This window comes from Carlito syrichta, unplaced genomic scaffold (assembly GCF_000164805.1).
Source record: "Carlito syrichta isolate Samal-C Ts95f unplaced genomic scaffold, Tarsius_syrichta-2.0.1 Scaffold316238, whole genome shotgun sequence".
NCBI classification, from domain to species: domain Eukaryota; kingdom Metazoa; phylum Chordata; class Mammalia; order Primates; family Tarsiidae; genus Carlito; species Carlito syrichta.
This window is the reverse complement of record NW_007260334.1, coordinates 199,833-222,102: the sequence shown is the minus strand read 5'-3', so window position 1 is coordinate 222,102 and position 22,270 is coordinate 199,833.

The window sequence follows — 22,270 nt, the reverse complement described above, 5'->3', positions numbered from 1 at the left end:
GGTTTGAGACCCACCTGGGCAACTTGGCGAGACCTCATCTCTACAATAAATCAAAAAGTTAGCCGGGTGTGGTAGCACGCACCTGTAGTTCCAGCTACTTGGAAGTCTGAGCAGGAAGGATCGCTGGAGTCCAGCAGGTCGAGGCTGCGGTGCCGGGAGCATGCCACTGCGCTCCAGTCTGAGCCACAGAGTGAGACTCCAACTCAAAAAATAATAATAATAAAATTAATTGATTAATTAAATAAAATAAAAGCAGCATTTACTTGTTCTTCGATCTTATATGTTTTCTATATGTCACTTAAAACAAACACTTAAAACAAACATTTTATGCTTTTTTTTTTCCTATCTGGGTCTGATTTGTTTTAATTTTTTCTTTTGTAATTCCTTTTTGTTCTCTTCAGATTCTTTTGAAGTTATGTTATGACTTTTTCAATAAGTGACACAACTACTTAATCATGCATATTTAATCATATCTAAAGTTATTAAATATCTTTATCTCATCCTAAAATAAACAAAGATCTTAGAGTGTTTAAACTCCAATAATCTATGTTCAGACTTTTATGAATTTTTTCCCCAGGATTTGAGTTTCATCTTGTTTCTCTTCAAAAATTAAAATGTATAACTGTTGTTTATACAGTCAGCATTTATTTATATTTATCCATCTATTTTTACAAAATATTTATTCACTTAATGTTACATGTTTGTTAGATTTTGACGGGCAACCATTTCCCTCTTGTCTAATGCACTACTTTTTATAGCCACTTTGCTCAGAATCTATTGTAAACCCATTGTTTTTACTTTCTTTTTCTGAAAATATTACATTTATTTAAAATTTGTTAATAAAAGATAAACTAGTTTAACAATTTGAAAGTTGGAGACTATTTTCTCTCAGAAGTTCAGACATACTATGTTTTGTCTTCTGGCTTCTATTGTGCTGTTGAAAATTCAGTTGTAATTCTAATTGTAAACTCAGTGTAGGTCATTTTTTCCTCTCACTAATTTTAATGTCTTATTATTCTCTTTATATTTTTTATTGTTCAATGATTCATCTATATGTTAAATAAGTATTATCTATCCTGTTTGAATTTTATGAGGTTCCTAAATCTGTGAAATATATGTTTAGATAATCCTGCAAAATTATTTCCACTATCTCTTCAGGCATTTCTGCTTCCCTAGTCTCACTTTTAGTTTCACACATCTTCAATAAGTTATAGATTGTATCTTCCCATTCCATTTTTTATTTCACCTTCTCTTATCCATGTTACTATTAATACGGTCATCTCTTTTGTACCTTGCCTTGAGTACCCATAATTCCTTCAGATCTCTATCAGTTCTCTCCCAGCTTTGTTCTATCAGTTTTGTGCAATCTCCTATGTACATTGTAATTCATCCTTTGCATACTTTTAACTATGCACTATTTTATTTCATGTTTTAAATTTAACTATATGATTCACTAATTTTGTGTTTATTCAGCTATTTTACTTTTCTTTATAAATTTGTGGAGCTTTTTTCTTCCAAATCATTTGATCATTTTACATATCGTATTTTCTTCCTTGCTTAGAATATTAAGTTACTTTTTATCATTACACCTATTAAATATGTTTTATAGTTTTTACCTGCTTATTTTGGTTTCCAAAAACTTTTGTCGCATTCTATTTTTTACCCCATTCTCACATTTGATACATTATATTCTACATGATTTACCACTTTAAAAATTGTGATATGTTTTCTTCAAACTTTGTGGAATTACTGTGACACAAGTTTTAAGTTACAATCTTTCAGAGAGAATTTGTATTTATAGCAGTTGATTACTCAAGGGTAGTACTGACTTGGGGGACAGCAATTAAATTATCACCTTGAAGAGGTTTGTGTTTTTTGTTTGTTTGCTTAGTTTTTTCTTGGTATGTATGTTTTTGCTACAAGGTAGTATAATTCTATACTAAAAAAATCATATGAGGTCCACTCGGTATTGCACATTCTCAAGGAAATCTTATTTCCTCCCAATTCTCAGTAGTAAAAATTCAAGATACACAGCTTTTCTTATTGCTACTTCTTGAAAAGGAGTTTATTTCTTGCTCACATTTACACTGATTATGTAACTTATATTGATCACAGGATTGTGTGTGTGTGGGTGGGGGGGATTGGGGGTTAAAAGGGAAGAGGATTTTTTGTTAGAATGCATCTTAGACAGAATCTAAATTTAATCTCTGTCCATAACTCCAGGCAGCCACCATACCAGAACTGTAAATATTCTCCCATAATTCCTCCTTTAACTTTCTCTTTGAACTCTAGTAGATCTTTACTTCTGTGTCTTCTCAGCAATTAATACAAAGAAGTTTAGTTTTTACAAATGGCAGTTATTCTAAGGTATTTAGTTTTATACACTATTATAAACAGAAGTCATAAAACAGTCATTTAAATTATAAAACAAGCATTTTAATACCAAAAAACTTACATTATAGAACTCTGAATAGCAAGAATACTTTGGTATCTCAAACTCACTTCAAAGTAAAAGTCAGTTCAGGAAGTTATTTGTAAGGAGATAAAAAATACCAACTGTCACTTGCTTATTAACACTTCATTTTTTTTTCCAGGCCATTGAGGTGTCATTGACAAAAATTGTGTATCTTCAAGGTGTACAATGTGATCATTTGCTATATGTGTGTATTGTAAAATAATTACTCCCAAAATGTAATGAACACATCTGTCATTATACACAATTACCGTTTTATATGTGTGTGGTGAAGACACTTAAGATCTACTCTTGTAGCAAATTTTGAGTAAACAATACATTATTAATTATAGTCACCATTCTGTACATTAGGTCTTCAGAACTTAGTCTTCTTATAACTGAAAGTATGAACCCTTTGACCAAACTTTACCCTTAAACTCCCCATTTTCCAATCCCTGGAATCTACTTTTCTACTCTCTGCTTCTATGAGTTACACATTTTTAAGTTCCGTATATAGGTGAGATCATATAGTATGGTAATCTTGAAGGACACATGCTAAGTGGAGTAAACTACTCTATTTTTTCAAATAGTTCATCTGCAAAAAAAACCTTAAAAGTGTTTTCTACTTTTAAAACATATTTATTAATTTGACACATAAAAATTATATGTATTTATTGTATATCACATGTTGTTTTGATAGAGACATATACATTATGGAATGTCTAAATAAAGTTAATAAACATATACTTTACCTCACATACTTATCCTTTTTTGTGTCAAAAATCTACTTTCTTTGCAATTTTCAAGAATTTGTTTTCGACTTTTAAGAGATTTAATTGCAGAAAGTAATGGCTCTGAAAAGAGAGTGTATTTTTATTACTGGGGATGTTTCTTCCATAGCAGAATCTGTTCATCACAGCGGTGCAAGTCCTGAGGGATTGTGTTAATGGACCATGCTGCCACCAATAAACACCTTGTTGAATTGGTAGTTATTTCAGAAAAAAAAGTAAGTCACTCTGAACCTTTTATAGACTGAATGCTTTAAATGTACTGTGAAATGAAGGACATATAAGCTTAAGAGTAATTATTCCCATTATGCATACTTTTATGACATAAGATAGTAAGATAGCAAGGAAAATAAATATAAAGTAGGCATGTAGGAAAAGCTCATAAAAATGAGATTCTCAATGTAAGTATATAACACATTTATATTTTTTAATATCATTTATTTCATGATATCAGTAGAAAAAAGGACTTCATTAATAAATATTTAATTTCAGCTTTTGATTAAACTGCTTCTTATTATAAATGATATCATCAGGGGTATTGTTTTTCTTTGATGCCATTATATAAGACACTTTAAGAAAATTATTCGAGACACTTTAAGAAAATCAGAATTATAACATTAACATTAAATCTCTAAAATCTGATAAAATAAATAACAAGTTAACATAGTTATACTAAAGTAAGGCCTCATAGAAAACACTTTCTAGATCATTCAATCATCCTACATTATGTCACCTTCTCACAAACACCCATTAAATAAATAAATAAATAAATAAATAAACATTATTACCATGTTCTGCTAAATCAGATATTTTCTTGCCCTTTAATCATGTATAGTGAATGTAGTGTATTCAAATTGGATATATTGCACTGAAATTTTGGTGAAAGATATTTTTCAATACAAAATTACTTATTATTAAAAGGAAGTGAAGGAAATTTTTCAGTTTACCGAACAAAGTTCATTTACAGTCTAAGTAAACACTTCAAATCATCAATATACTTGGAAATTATGATAATGTGCATCTGAGAATTAATGAGAGCAAAAAACAATCGCTTTTTATTGAGGAGACTGGATATGTTAAGAGGGCAATTTGTTTTCTTCCTGGGTTTTCTCTTGTATTAGTTTTCTATTTCTGTGTAACAAATTATCACAAGATTAGTGGCTTAAAACGGCACCTATTTATTATTTCACAGTTTCCATGGGTTATAATTCCAAGCACAGCATAGCTGGATCTTCTGCTCAGAGACTCTCAAGGCTGTAAAACGTGGCAATGTCTGCTGAGCTGCTTTATCATGTGGGTGGACTCTGGAAGAATCTGCATTCAAGTCATTCAAATCATTAGTGGAATTTATTTCCCTGTTGGTTGTAGAACCAGGGACTCTGATTCCTGACTGGTTGTCGGCCACAGGCTATGTTCAATTCCAAGACACTGCCTGCACTATCCTGCCATGAAACCCTTTCCCTAGGCATTATCACAACATCACTGTTTAGTTATCTAACATCACCAAGAGAATAGTTCTAAGGCCATCTGGCAAGATGAAGTCTTATAGTTGTGTTATAATCTAGTCACCAAAGTGATAGCCTATCGTATCTTGTTGCCATATTCTGTTACTTAGAAGCCAATCACAGATATGTCTGCACTCAAGCAGATGGGATTATCCTCTTGACTTAATGGGGGTTACCCTAGGGATTTCCCAAACAGCTCAGTTTGAATCATATATATTTATATTTGAGTAATTGTGTTAGATATCATAGGACAATTAATAGCATTTGCTTATTATGACTCTTCTGAGATGTTTTGAATAAGTTACTGGTAAGTACTGTGAATCTCTGAACTTTATAAGGCAAAGGAATCTCAGAATCGTGATTAACACATAGCAAATATGTAATATATGTAATCTAACAATATTATTAAAATGTTTTTTGTTACTGATATAGGCATTAGGTTTGGAAGATCAATATAATAAACCATACTGGAGTTTTATTAAAATCTGCAATAGATCTATCACAATAGGACAAATAATAAGATTGGTGTGACTGAAAAATTAGCAAACAAAGATAGTATAAAGTGGGAATTTCCTGCTGAACTAGAAAGATTGTGAATGTATATGTATTTTGCATTTTATAGGATCTCAAACAATTCTGGTTTGTTTAATTAATGCAGATTTGGGAAATACAAATATTTAGTCAGAATAATTAAAAGATGGAGTTTCAGAAAGGTAGGCAGCATGGGGTATGTTTTTGGAATATATCCATAGTGGGTGAAATTTTACATCTGTACTCTAGACACTAGGGCAAATAGGAGAGGAGAGATTTTCCTGATTCTTACAGATGGCAGCTTTCTAGTAAAAGTAGAAAGTCATGACTCAGAGATGGGTTAAAAGTACCTCATTAACTATGCACCAGCTAATTGTAATTATTCCTGGTTAAAATCTATTATGTTAATATTATTCTTTGCTAAAGAAAAAAATGTTAAAAGGCAGTGAAAATAAAAGAAGATCCCCAAAATAGATAAGACAAACCATCAAATGTGTTATCTTAATTTCTAGCAATTCTTGCCATTTTTAAGGAATTATCTTCTACTCTGTTTTTTTTTTAAGTGAAGAAAATGTGTCCTATATTGTAAGTTCTTGCAATACTGAGCTTTTATTTCGACTGTTATTTATTTGTTGATTTGTTAGTTAACACTGGGGTAGTAAGGCTGAATGTTATGCAAACAGCAATGAGAGATCCTTAACTTAAACTTGGAAACATTGATAATCACCATGTTACGAATGAGCTTAGTCTTAAAAAAAGAATTAAAGAAACAAAACCGAAAACATTGAGGCAAGCAGTCCAGACAGAATAATTAAAGGGTGCAGACAAAGTCTTGCAAACATAAAAATGCATGATGATTCTTAAATTTAGGAGAAGTTTTATGTCTGGAAGATGGATGAGTATTTGAAGATGTAGCAGGTGTATGAGGCTGAAGAATCTGAGGCATAAATACTGATGGCTTTGGGGGACTGAAAGTTTGTAAACACAGAATTGATTGAGTTTTATATTTTATAAACATTTTAGGAGATAATTTTAGCATGCGGTACAAGTGGCATGAGGTCATTTAGAAAGACAGAATACAATAGAAGTGAAAAAATCAAATTTAAAGGAGGTATCCATTAATACAGGAAGGAAAGGGCTGATCTGAAATCTATTTAAGAAATAATTTTTGAGAATAATCTATACATATAATTTGTTAATTTAGATTTGTACACATGTATGTTTATTACATGTACATATTGTGCAGTGGTGGGGATTGTGTCTAAGGCAGCCATTTCCTAAGACAGTGAACATTAAACCCAATAGGCAATTTCAGAAGCCTAGCTCGACTACCTGTCTCTCCCCTTACTGGTGTCCCCAGCGTCTATTATTTCCATCTTTGTAACATTTAGCTCCCACACATAAATGAGAACATGCAGCATTTGATTTCTGTTTCTCAGTCAGTTCTCTTAGGATGAAGATCTCCTGTCTCATCCATGTTGCTGCAAAGGACATGATTCATTCTGTTTATGGCTGCATAATATTCCATGGTGTGTATATACCACACTTTCTTTATCCAGTTGATTACTGATGAGCACTAAGGTTGGTTCCAATATTTTGCTATTGTGAATTACACTGTTATGAATATGTGAGTACAGGTATCTTTTTTAATATATTGATTTCTTTTCCTTTGGGTAAATGATTGGTAGAGGGATTGAAGGGCTGAATGGTATGTCAATGTTTAGTTCTTTAAGAAATTTCTATACTTTTTTCCATACAGTTTTAACTATTTACAATCCTGACAACATTGAATGAGCATTCCGTTATCTCTGTAACTGCACCAACAGCTACTGCTCTTTGACTTTCTATTGATGGCCATTCTGACTGGTGTAAAGTGATATCTCATTGTGGCTTTAATTTGCATTTCTCTGATGATTAGTGATGCTAAGCATTTTTTCTCATGTTTGTAGGCCATTTATGTGTCTTCTTTTAAGAATTATCAATTTATGTCCTTTGCCTACTGTTTGATAGGGTTATCTGCTTTTTCGTGTTAAGTTGTTTGAGATCCTTGTAGATTCTGGATATTAGTCATTTGAGGCATAACTTGAAAATGATTTTCCCATTCCTTAGGTTTTTTTGTTCATGTTGTACAGGAGCTTTTTAGTTTCATTAAGTCCTATTTGTCTATTTTTGTTTTTATTGCAATTGATTTTGGTGTCTTTATCATAAATTCTTTACCTAGGTCAATTTCCAGAAAAATGTTTCCTAGGTTTTCTTCTAGAATTTGTATAGTTTCAGGTCTCACATTTAAGACTTTAATCCATCTGTGCTGGAAGCCGCAATCCCTAACGAGGCAAAATGGAGGTTACCTGAATATGGGAAAAATGCTGGCTGGGAGCAGAGCCCCAGTAGAAAGCGGCCATGATGGAGGGGAGCCCCATGGATCCTATTGACGGGCCCCTTTAGTCTTAAAGGAATGCGTGCATAGGCCTAAAAAACACTTCCCTTATAACAAAGAACACGTTAATCAGGATGTGCGAGGATGTTAAGAAAACAGTGAAACTATGTATAGAAACTTAATGTGCGAAAAACAACAAAATATTCCCCCTTGAGACATAAGAGAATGTTTTTGAACGGCATTTGAGAAAAACGAGCCACAGACATGATTTTAGATTTTAGAGGGATTATAGAATAATTAAAGAAAGAATAGAAATAAGATAATAAATTAGTTTAAGATTTGAAGAAGATTTAGGTAATAGATTAAAAGAATAGAGTAAATAAAATTAGAAATAGGTATAAAAATATATTAAATACATATTAAGAGTATAGATAGAAGTAAAAGTATATATAAGATTAGATTTAGGTTTTTGAATTACCGCATGTTATAAGAAAATAGATAAAATAGTTAAGAGTAATAAGGTAGAATAAAGGTGAAATTTAGTAAATATAAGTTTGTAATAGATAGAGAATAGTAAATATAAAAGATAAAGAGAAACGAATTATATAAAATTTAAGAATAAGCCAATATATTGCTGCTCAGTTGTATTATAGAAAGGAGATAGATTAGCAAAAATAAAAAACTTAGAGGTTAGAGGGCATAGTTAATAAGTTTTGGCAGCTGTTATTCGGTTCTTGTCTATTGATCCAGACGTAAATAACACCACAGGTAGCAGAAAGGAACAAAATGAAACTTGTAAAGGTCAACTTCCCCATAAACAAAAGGAAAAAACATGATGTAAGCATTTAATGTGTAACATGTGTTGCATTTCTGTGGGTACAGGGGTCAGTAAAAAAACTATATAAGCATGTTAGAATTGAATTGGCACAGTCCTGAACTCTACCCAAGAAGTTGACTCCTGTCGTTCTTCTTCGCTGTTCCTGATTCTCCCCATTTAGGCCCTGACTCTCTCCTGGAGCTGGTCTCCAGCACATCTGAAGTTAATTTCTTTTATATGATGAGACACACATGTCCAGTTTTATTCTTCTGCAAAGTCAATTTTCCCAGCACCATTTATTGAATAGAATGTCCATTCCTCATTGTTTATTTTTTCCATCTTTATTGAAGATCCATGTATTGTAGATATGTAGTTTTCTTTCTTGGTTCTCTGTTCTGTTCCACTGATTTATCTGTCTATTCTTGTCCTAGTACCATGCTGTTACTATTATCCTATGGTGTTATTTTAAGTCAGTCAGTGTGATGCCTCTGCAATTGTTCTTTTGGTTTAGAATTGTTTTGGTTATTCAGGCTCTTTTTTTTTGGCCCCACATAAATTTTAATATTTTAAAAGATTTCTCTGAAGAATTAAGTTGGTATATTGATTGGAATTGTATTGGTTGGAATTGCATTGAATCCATAGATTGATTTGGGCCATATAGTAATTTAGCAATATTGAATCTTCCAATTCATGGACATGAGATGTTCCTCCATATATTTGTGTCATCTATTATTTCTTTCATCAGTTTTTATAGTTCTTCTTGTAGCTATCTTTCACCTCCTCATTTTGGTGTATTCCTAGGCAGTTTTATTTTTTGTGTGGCTAGTGTGAATGGGATTGACATTTTTATCTGGTTCTTGGCTTGAGAATTGTTGGTGTGTAGGAGCATTATAAAGTTTTGTACATTGATTTTGTATTCTGAGACTTTATTGAAGTCATTTATCATGTCTAGAAGTTTTTTAGAGGCACCTTTCGGGTTTTCTAGGTATACAATCATGTCACCAGTGAATATGGATAGCTAGACTTTATCATTGCCTTGTTGAATGCTGTTTTATTTCTTTCTCTTACTGTATAATATTGCTAGGACTTCCAGTACAATTTTGAGTTAGAATGGTAAGATTAGGCTTACCTGACCTATTCCTGTCCTGACAGGGAATGGTTTCAATTTTTCCAATTAAGTATGGCATTGGTTGTGAGTTGTCATATATGGCTCTCAAAACTGACAGATCACTAGCTAAACTAACCAAGAAAAAAAGAAAGACTCAAATAAATTCAACCAGAAATGACAGAGGTGACATAACAACCAATACCACGAAAATAAAAAAGATCATCAGAGACTACTAATATCATCTCTATGGCAACAAACTGGAAAACCTTGAGAAAATTGATAAATTCCTGGAAACATAGAACCTTCCCAAACCAAACAAAGAAGCAATAGATATTCCAAATAAGCCAATAAAGAGCAAATAAAACTGAATCAATATTTTAAAGCCTTCCAACAACAACAAAAAACACCCAGGGCCAAATTCATAGCCAAATTTTATCAGATGTACAAATAAGAACTGGTACCTATCCTATTGAAACTACTCCAAAAAAGTTGAGGCAGAGGGACTCCTCTCTAACTCATTATATGACACCAGAATCACACTGATATCAAAATCAATCAAGGACACAACAAAGAAAGAAAACTGCAGCCATATTTCCCTGATGAATATAGATACAAAAGTGTAACAGCATATAAAAAACAAGTATCCAGTATAACAAAAAGGGTTTTATTCTAGGGATGCAAGTATGGTTTAATATCCACAAATTAATAAACATGATTCACCACATAAACAAAAGCAAAGATAAAAACCTTATGATCATCTGAATAGATACTGAAAAGGCATTTGATAAAATCCAATATCCCTTCATGATAAAACCCTCAACAAAGAAATATCTCAAAGAAATATTTTTTAACAAAAATTGTTGATGACTAATTCATGTCTGGCAAAGGTAACAAAATTTGTCTCAACCTACATTGTCCAGAGAATTATTTCTTACCTACATATGGCTATACATTGTAACATTAATTAATATCATGAAAATTTACAAATATAATCTCTTAGTTGGGCTCTGTGATGCAATCCCTGCAACTTGGGAGGCTCAGGAAGGAGGATCATCTTCCTGATCCTCTTAAGAATCTTAAGCTCAAGAGTTAAGATTCTTGCTTTAAGAAAATAATAAAATTAATTAATTAATTAGTTCCTCATTAGTACTAGCCATTTTCAAGTGTTCAATAGCCTCATGTTGCTAGGGATTATCATGTAAGAAAGTACAAATAAGTGCGCTCTCTTTTCTCTCTCTCTCTCTCTCTATATATATATATATATAATATATATATTTCTTATGAGAAGATCTATTGGGCAGCATTAATATAGAGCAAATTTCAAATATCTTGCTTTTATTAAAAGAAATCCTTGGAAAAAATCTAACTTGGGAAATAATGCAATTAAGTGAATTATAAATACGTTGTGTTTTAGTTAAATATGGATATATAAATGTTTTTCACCACTCTTCTCCTTTTATAAGTAATATTTTAATAATATCCTTGCTCATGTATCTTTCTACTTAGCTGCAAAATTGTAAGCTAAATTTCATCTACAATAATATGTACAATTACAATTAATAATGGTTGCCAATTCCTCCTCTAATTTATATTATAGTCATATGAGGAATATTATTTCCTACAAACTAGTTTAAACTGTGATATAAAAAAGTGCTTTTTTCCCAATCTAAGTGTAAAATGACATTGTGTTTTCAATTTATTTTACCTAATTAGAATATGAGAAATTTTTCAAATATTTGGAAGTTATTTGTATATTTTCTAGTTCTTTATATATTTTAAACTTATTTTATTTTTATATTTATTTCTTATTGATTTGTATGTCATTTTTATATGTTAGGACATAATATTAATCACAAAATTATTTTATCAGTTAAAATTTTTCCCCAGTTATTTATTTCTTCATTTACCTTGTTTATAAGATCACTCTTGATATTTTTAGGTGTCTTCATGGTTCTTAAAATTTTTGATTTATGAGTTTATTTTACAATAAATTTAATCTAAGAAATGGCAGCATTTAAAAAAAAATTATAACTCTAGAGGCATATTGAAAAAAGAAGACCATTAATTTTTCTCAGTTTTACTTTTATTGTTTCCATTAAATGATTTAAAAAGTCCCTAGTCTTTGTATTTTTGTATACAAAGGATAAACAATAGAAGTCTAATATTTATAAGTAAAATATTACAATGATTTTTAAATAAATTAATGAAAAAGTAAATAATATCCAATTTTCTCAATACTACACTGGTTGAAATAAATGACTCAGAAATTGCAATATGTCAAAAAATGAAAGTAGAAGTATATTTGTCTTGCTTTTTTAAAATTTTAGATTCAAGGGCTATATGTGCAAATTTGTTACATGGGTATATTGTGTAATAATGAGGTTTGGGTTTCTATTTAGCCTATCACTCTACTGATGAGCATTGTACCCAATGGGTACTTTTCAACCCTTGCCATCCTCTGTTCTTCCCCTCTTTAAGAGTCCCCTGTGTCTGTTGTTTTCATCTTTTTGGATGAATACCTATGTGTAGCTGGCATTAACTCCCACTAATGAGTGAGAGCATGAGATATGTGGCTTTCTGCTTCTGTATAAATTTGCTTAGAATAATGCATCCACCTTGCTCTTTTTTATGGCAGCACAGAGTTCCATGGTGGATATGCAACTACATTTTCTTTATTAAATCCACTATTGAGGGACACCTAGGTTGGTTTCATGTTTTTGGTACTGCAAATAGTGCTACAATAAACATGCAAGTGAAGGTGACTTTTTGGTTAAAAAAAACCAAAAAACTGTTTACACAATAAAAACTCGCAAACATCTAAGTATTGAAAAAGTCTATTTAAAAAAAAACAAACATGATTTTGTATGAGGGGGACTCCATAAAAAACCTGGAATTAATTTTTTGGAGGGTAGTTCCCTTCCTGTGCTAGGTAATTGTTCTAGGTATCAGTGTACCAGCTAGCATTGTTGTGAGAGGTTCAGCTTCAGTTAATTTTTTTTTCTTGAGATTCTTTCAAGTATTTGCCAATTTTTTTAGTGTTATCTGCTCACACTGCACGAAGTGTTTAGCAGTTGTGAACAAAAAAGCAGCATGACCTCTGAGCCCCACCTACCCTGTTCACCTGATCTCACAGTGTGTGACTTTTTGTTCGTTTGTTTGTTCCCCCAGATGAAAAAAGTCCACAAAGGGAAACATTTTTGTCAATGTAGAAGAGGTAAAACAAAAAATGACAGAAGTACTAAGGGGCATGAAAATGAACCAGTTCAAAAAACTGTTTCGTGCAGTGAAAAAAGCATCTTAATAAGTGTGTTGCATCATATGGCGAGTCCTTTGAAGGTGACTGAAGTTTAAACATGTAAGGATAAATACACAGTTTTATATAAATAAATTCTGGGTTTTTTGAGGTCCTCGTATTATATGTGATCAACCTTAAACAAAACTAACCTTAAAGGAATAACTGATACAATGATCTTAATTGAATTAGTTTGACAGACTTAGTTATATATAAATTGAGAAATAAACCTGGATTTTAGCTGTTAGAGAAATATGTAACTTATCTGATAGAAATAAGATCAACAAAAATATGTTAGAAAATTTCTCAGTGTTGCTTATATAATCTGCTCCTTAAGGATAAGTATCAATTAATAATTATTGAGGAAACAAATTGCACCAGTAATACCAGCATATCTTGCAGACCTAGTTGTAAACATACAGATACTGGCTTTCTCAGAAAGATGTCAAAGAAGTTACTTTAGTTGATATTTTTTTAAATTAATTTGTTGCACATTTTTCATCACATTATATAAATTGCAATAAACATATATATTCCTTATTCATATGACTTGTTATAAGTTAAATCATATCATGAATGGCAATGGTCACTAATTATCATATTTCTATGTTATTTATTATATGATGCTAATTTTTTTCTCAAGTCTATGGGGAAATAGACATATGCCAGTGTTTGGAAGAAGCATACATGTTTTCTAGGTAATAAGCTTACCAAAGACAGGAAAAAATGAGCTAATGAAAGAATAACTTTCTCTTAAGTCAACTGAAAATCTATGAACATTTTAAATACATCTTTTCATTCCATCTGTCATTTTCATGCTTTATTGCATTAAATGTTCCACTTCTTTTCAGTCATTTTTTACTTACAAAATATTATCCATATCCTTCTATAGTAACCCAAAAATCTTGGCATATGCACTGCTTCAGTGCTTACCTTCTAGGATAAAATGTCCAACAAATTTTGTCTGAATACTGCCCTTCTGCTTTCTCATTGATGTGTGACTTCCGTTTGTTATGCTGTGAGATACTGGCCCATTCCTGCTGTGAGTACCCAAAGACTTCTCCACCTTGAGGTTATGATGCAAAATAGCCTAGCTGTTTTGTGTTCATCTATGTTTCTTTTGTCTCTGTCTCCCTTTAATTATCTGCCAGCATCAGAGCACAAATATCAAACTATAATTTGACTAAAGTTAATATTATTTGTGATCAGTATGCTATTTTTCTCATTGACTGTGTACAGACTAGTTCTAAACGAGTGTGACTAATAGCAACACGCATGACAGTCATTTGTGTTATTTGAAAAAATTTTTTTTTAAAAAAAGAAGAAAAAGATACTTTTCTTACACTTAGAGCATCTTTTGTTCGTTTGCTCTGAGCTGTGATCACATGCTTATCCCAAAGGACTTTTCCCTGAGAGTTACATGTACGTATGAATGAATGATGGGAAACTATAACCCCTTGGTGAGGATTTTGAACCACCTATACAAACATATCTGTTTCTCAAGCTACCTTCTGGGACTCAGGGTAAAACATGAGCCATCTAGTTAGAATGTAATTTTTTATGTGAATCCAACCATAGAGAGGTCAATTTCCTAATTTCACTTAAACTTAAATGGGAATAATAATAATGATAATAACGATTATAGAATTGATTATAAACAGATAATAAACCAAGCGTTATACTGTGTTTTCCATAAAGTAATTCATGATAATCATTATTATGTTATATATCAATAAACTGAAAAATAGCTATATTAATTAATTTGTTCATAATTATTCTTTTAAAGCAGAAGTATTGGCCATTGCTTAGTTAAACTCTGTTCTGGCCATGTGGCTCTTTGAGCTATAGTTGCCATGTTTCCTAGCTTTGGCCCCCTCCTTGACCTTGAAGAGGTGAATCTCCTCTTTTGCTCCTTTACCAATTTGCTTTTTAAATAAACTATATTTCCCAAACTAAAAAAACAAAACAAAGCAAAACAAAAAACAGGAATATTGTCATTGGCTAAATTAACAGAGAGTTGAATAGTTCCACAAGCAGAGGACAGACATTCTGTTATTTTTTAAAGACAGGAAGAGTAAGGCTTGGAAAGTGCAGGTGTATTCTGTATTTGTACCTATTCAGTGGGTCATTTTACACATGAGAAAAATAGACTCCAAAAAGGTAAAAAGACCAGCTATGTGTCAAGCTCACAAAAGAGGAAATCAACATATAAATAGATGCCTTAATATGCACCTGTCTTTGTAGAAGAGATAAATCATACTAGTTTCTCTGACTTGCTAATTCAGATTAAATATATTGATTTTAGTCCAAAGATTCATGAGAAAAAAAGCTGCTCTTTTCCACTGCTATATTCATATGCTGTATCTATTTTTATACACAGATGTATTTATGAACTACAACTGATACAAAGTTCTTAGAGTGTGGATCATGGCTATATCGACAACTATCTGTAAGAAATCATTATTTTCTTCATTTACTGCTTTAGTAATAATAACTGCTCTATTTTGAATACCGAATTGAGCTTTACATGCATATTCTTATTCAGTTTCCAGAACAACCACACAATGTAGGTTTTATTATCACCACTTGGAGATAAGGAAACATAATCTGTGAAGTTAAATAATTTGCTCAATATCTTGCAGCTGGCGTAGCAACCAAGATTTAACTGAATTATTTCTCAGAAGAAGTCTTTGATCTTAATAAGTTCTGTATAACATTTCCTCTTTTAAGTGTTTTGAAGTAAATTCATTGTTATTCTAACTAACAATGTTATATTATCAAAAATATGTCTCATAGTCATTATACACAGTCACATGCATAAGTATAATCCATGATATATTACTATGGAAGTATAGTTGCTTTAAAAAGCAGAAGTCACATTTTATTTATAGCCTATGCAGTTTCTAGATTATTACGGACTCTCAATAAATATTAACTTACAACAGTAGATCATTTAACAATAAAAACTTTAACATCACACAATTAAAAACCAAAACAGTAGAATTCATTTAATGTTGCTATACACAAATTATTTCTCTCATTTGGTTTTGATCTACACATGTTGCTGCTGCACAAACAGAAGGAGACAGATGTTGCAAGAGAATTCACCTTTATAGGTAGATTTAATTTACACTACACTGGGGTGAAAATGCTTGACAGAGCTCTTTAATGTTTCTGCTATACACAAATATAATAATCAGGAAAAAAAATCCCTATCTTTAAATAGAAGGTCTTTGCATAGTCTAATCTAGAATACCAGTAGTGGGTAACGGTGGTGGTAGGGGATGATATGACCTGTTGTATAATACTGTAGTGATTTGTGATGCAATTTAAAAAAAAACCAAAAAAAAAACCACTTTACACGTGAGGTTCCCCAGCCAGCAAAAGAAGAGTTTGTTTCAGGCATAAAAACATTTGGTCCCTGTGTCAAGAGAAAGAACTCCACATTGCTTTGAAGCACCCCTGGCAGTTGATAATGGAGAGCTGTTGGCAGTGATTATGGAGGCAGATGCTTACCTATACTCCTACAGTGTACAATCTTGGCTCAATGACAAGGTGAGGAGAAGGAGAAGCTGTCACAGAATGGGGGCAACTGGCAGCTGGAACCCTAGCAGGGAAGGGTAAACTGGTCACCCAGGGCTGCTTGCTTGACTGTAGCAGATCTCATCAATCATGACAACATATGCAGCTGCCTGAAAATAAACAGGCTTCTCAGATGGGAGATGAAATGAAGCAAATTAAAAGGCTAATAATTTAAACAAATTCGTTCCCAGTTTCACAGCAAAGATGGATGGATAAATTCTGCTGATAGACTCAGATTTCTGGTTAATTGATAAAAGTCACTGGTACATACTAATGTGATTAATTTAAATGAGTCATCTGAAACACAATCCTCTTGTAAATTTTTTAGTTGTTATCCTTCTTAAAAATATAGGTGTGGCATCTTTTAAAAATCTGTCAGTTACTATCTTCTCTTGAATTTTTCTAAATTTACCAAAAATGAACACTGTAGGTAAAATAAACATTGCTCTAAGTAACCTATTAAACATATGTCTTCCTGCTCACCCAAGGCCCCAGCTGAAATCAGTGGGACTTTGGCTATAACAATGACTGCATAATTTTTCTCGTAATGTAAAACAATCATTTTAATTTTCATTTCATTTTCCTTTGTCTTATTAGTCTGTCTATAGATGATCTTGAAGATATTCATCACAATATTGCTTTCTTCTATTACTTTGTTATACTCTCTTATTTATTTCTATTCTGATCAAGTTAATATTAGTCTGTTTCAACTCTTTCATATGTATTATTTACATCATTGACTATACATCATACATGTAATTATATATAGTATATACATATATGTATGTGTGTGTGATATGGTACATATACAATTGTGTATACATAAACATCATATATATAAACATTGTTTAATATTCTTTTCTAACTTCTCATAGTATTGCAACAACCTTCTATTTCACATCAGAAAATAAATCACTTTCAGTTCTTTCCTTTTGGTTTAAAACAGACCTCTCCTGGGAACTCCTGACTAATAACCACTGATTCCCTAAGGTTAAATGATGATGAACTCCACCATTAGACACTTAGTCGTTTTTACTCCTTGTTATCACAACTGTTCCTTGAGTCAATCCTTCATCCTTCATCTAATTTAGATTTATCTAAAAGGACCAGAGCTCAGGTCCTTTTCACTGATGGGTTTTGTATTTATGTGCTTATGATTGCTACCCAGTGCCCTACAGAGAGCACCAGGGGGTGAGAGTCTGATGAGACAATATCAGAAGACAGTGATTTTCTTTTTCAAATCTGACAGTGTTGCAGAAATTAGAGAAAGACAAAACTAGCCTGAGGTCAATGTAATTCTCTCGTCTCTCAAGCGCATCTCCTTACACAGGTGGTGTTACAGCTGTTGTTATGTCTGCAGGGGAATCACAGTTGCTGGCAGCCCCTTCCACAGCTGGCAGCCCGATGCTGGAACACAAGAATCAAGTTCGACATTGCTAAATGGGAAGTGTCCACCTTCTCTTCTAAATGTCTGCTTTTCTTTAATCTACATTACAAGACAGTTTGTTGTTGTTAATATTGTTGTTTTAAACACTACTGAGAGTTCAAATTCCTTTTCACCAAGTAAGTTACTTAGTGATCTGTGATCTAATCTGACCAGCTGTCTTTACCTTAGGGACGAATAGACGTCTTTCAGAAATGAATTAGCTGGAGATTTTTACATCATGTATTAAGCTAACAATTCCTTTTAACCTTTCTTTGGAATTTGTAATAGCTTGGGATACTCCATGGTTATATACCCCCAAGAAAAACAAATTGTTCGGATTTTAGTACACTGTATTTCACAGTAGCGATTATTGTGTAATGTTGCAGAAAACATGGCATTTGGGGGAGGGAAAAGAAGATATGAATTCAGTAACTAGAACATTGACAATGATGTTTTGCAATATCCAGGTAACATTCAGACATCTGGGCAATCTAATTTTATTTATTGTTTTGGACATATTCCTAGTTCATATATATCACAGATTCTTAATGCTTACATTGGATTTCATTTCTCTGTCAGATGGTTACTGTAGTCATTTTGGAATCCCTGGGACTAATTGCCACAAGCACATTGACAGCCATGGTTTTTTCAGCTCTTTAATTTATTACTAGTGGTAACCTGGATTCCACAAATCTTTGCCTTTATCTAAATTTTCCTTTGACTTCAAAGAATATCCAGGGTTCTGCTTACAATGAAAATGATATTATTGACATAACCCAGGCACAGGTTAACTAAGAGCCACCTTGCACATCATATCATATCTCAAGGTACTTCAACATAAAAAGGTTTGCCACATTTTGTGTGACATATAAGAGCACCATGAATTGGCTCTAAGCTACAGGGCATGAAATCCCACCATAATTAATTAGTGTTGTTATAGCAACAGTTTTTATAGCATTCCTTGACACCCAAAGGATGCAGTGGCTTGGGATAAACTGTCTAAAAGTCATTTTACCAGTTTCATACCCAACCATTCTCAAGCTACTATTTATTCCCTTTTTTTATTTTAATCATTTCTCCCTCAACTTGGATCCATCCCTCTTTGCAGAAATTGAGTAGTTAAACCTCAGCACAGCAGCAGGTCTTAATATCAGTTTGCTTGTGTGAATACTGAGAAGCTAGCACTAGTTTCCTGTCAAGCAGAACAAACACAGTATGTCTTTTAGTTAAAATTAACTTTTATTTAGCATGATGGCATACAGAATGGAAACAGCATGCCACATTTGACTACCCGTCATCATTGCCTGCATCTACAGTACACCATTAGGAGAAAAATAGTGTATTTTTTTCTTTATAACAAAATCTATTGGACTAACTATGCTTGTTAGCATATTTGTAAAAAAAAAAAAAAATCTGAGTGGGAAGGAAACTTATAGGCCATTTAGTACAGTCTCTAATTTATAGATTGAGAGAAAGGGAGAAGAAGTTATTCAGAGTCCTCTTGGGTATTTAACTGTACAACTGGGACATGAACTAAGGGCTCTAGGTTTCCTAATTAGTAAGTTTAACAACAAATTCCAAGCTGCCTCCTTTTACACAGTTATAAAACACACACAGCATCCTTCTTTAAATTACAAAATAAACTGAGAAAAGCTGTTGAGCAAGGCATACCTAAGTGCACAACTGTCTTTCTTGGTCAGTGGTGGAAAGATCATGCTAGTGATTCAATGCACCAGATATCTGTGTATTCTAAGACAAGACATTAATGTCAAGTGTAATTGGATATGAGACAAAAAGGAAAAAACCTGAAAAGACAGAACATTTCGGCACGGAATAATTTGGCTTTGAGTGAGGGATTTAGAAGTCTTAGGATATTCTGAGTATCATGAAACTCCAGGCAAAGGTAACAAGTGGATGCTGGCATATCTCTAAGTCTAGGATTCTGATAAAATGCAACACACGGTGATTCAGCCAACAGTCACCATCATGGAGCAAGGAGCAAAATAACAACAGAATCCATGGAAATGAAGTTTAGAGAGATGAGTAACAAAGGAAAACCTTTAATAAATGTCCTTGCAATATTAGGAGGTGGTAACATTTCAAAGCTGTATTGTGGCGATAGTCCTAAGTTCATAATTTAGGAGGTCTAATACAAAATTAAAATGTTGGACTTCTTGTTCAATTCTTACAAATGTCAGGAGGTCAACAGCAGGGCATTAAACCAAGTCTGGGACGATTCTACGTGTAGGGACTTTAGGAAGCTGAAATTTACATTTGACAAAATTTCTTGTACCTAGAAGTTGGACTTTTTGACTTTGGTTCTGACAATTAGATGCATTCATAATTAATTAAAAAGGTTGAATTAAGATTTTTGACTGTGGCTGCTAGTAAGCTATTTGAGCTGTGTTTCTTAAACCAGAGCTGTGGACCTTCACTCTCCAGCTTCCTGAATATTGAGAGGCAGGTGTTATAATGGTGAAGATTTTATTCCAACTATAACCCAAATGTTGTCTCAAAGTCTTAGTTTCCCTCAGCAGATCATTGTTTAATTAAACTAAAAGTTATTCAAGAAGATTTAGACAAGACCCTGTTGCCTCCACCCACCTAACAATTGTATAATTCCCTGTATAGATCACTTTCTTTTTAAAATATCTAAAAGTTGTTGTTGTTGCTGTTGCTGAACCCTGTCTGATCCAGTAGAATTGAGTTGATTCCAAAGGTGAGAAGGGAAGTAAAATTTCCCAGTAATAGTTTTGTAACAGAGATTTTAATAAACTTTTCCAACGTACAAGTGGTCTGACTTCAATTTACGTTCGTAGCAATGTGCTTTGTGGACAATGCATGACGGACACAGAAATTATGAAAAGTATTGATTCATTATCCATAATCAGCGTATACATTTCCTTGGGCTGCAGTAACAAATTAACCACAAATTCATGACTTAAAAAGACCCAGAAATTTATTATCTCAAAAGTCTAGATGGTCAAAGTCTGAAATCAAGATGGCAGGGTTGGTTCCTTAAGGAGGCTCTGAGTGGGAATCAGTTCCATGCCTCTGTCTTTACAGTTGAGTGTCTGCTGGAAATCCTTGGCATTACTTAGTCTGTAGAAATACTATCACGCTACTGCTTTTCTCCATTTTCACATAACCTTCTCCCCTGTATATCAGTGTTTTCAACAATTCTCTCTTGTAAGAACACTCGTCATTGCATTTAGGGTCCACCCCATTTTAGAATGATCCAAAGATCCTTCCTTTAATTATCCCTGCAAATAATCTTATTGCAAATAAGTCTATATTTCAAGTTTTGGGAATCACATATCTTTTAGAAGGATATCATTCAACTCACTACACTAAGGAAGTAAAATACAAAATCTTATTGTTGAATTTTTTTGTTTGTTCATTGTGTTTTGTTTTGTTATTTACCTAGAAATAGAAAATAATGTGAACATAATACATGAAAATTGCCATTTTGAAAAGAAGATTTAAACAAATGGATTTCAAAAAGGGTGAATTCAACTTTTAAAAGTACTGATTCTTCAAATAAACATGCAATATATGCTTACTTTTTAAATTTAAAATGATCACAAAATTCAAGTTCCTGTGGAAAACTAGCAATCGTTTCATTTATTATTGTCAGATATCAGTGTTGCAACAGTAATAAAGTTATTTTGCTAGGGTTCGTAACTTATAAGAAATTCTTAAGATTAATTTAGAACTAGAAATAGAGAATGTAATGACCTCCTATATACACACACAAGAACACACATTTACACATACATATACTGACTGGCCACATTTATTTGTGGCATGCTTACATTGATGCAGGAGAAAATTTTGCTTTAAAAAGTAAAAGGACATGACATGAAGTCAATATAGCCCATGAGCAGCCATTTTAACATTGCTTAGCTTTGTCATATCTTTCTAGGAGTTCACTTAATTTACCCTCTAATCCACTAGATAAGGACAGAACTGGTTTCTCAGAGGTAGCTGTTGTTAACTGCTTTACACTCCCTTCCCAGCTTGTTTTGTAAACAAGTTAACCTAATCAGCTCTTCATAACACAGAACCCATCACTATGGCAGCAAACATGTGACTAACCCACCCATCTTCCTGCCATGGATCACCTGACATCAGTATCTATGTTTACTTGTCCCCTCTGTGATGATATGAAGCCGACTACCACCCAATCACCTGGCGACCTTCCCCCATCATAGGGAAAGTTCAAAAGGATTCAGCTCCAAGGAGCCAGTAGCCATTGTTTTGTTAAACTCTGGTGTATCCACGTGACTCCTTGAACTATGGTCTCCATGTTTCTTACCTTTGTCTCTCTCCCCTATCTTAGAGAGATAAATCTCCTCTCCTCTCCTCTCCTCTCCTCTCCTCTCCTCTCAT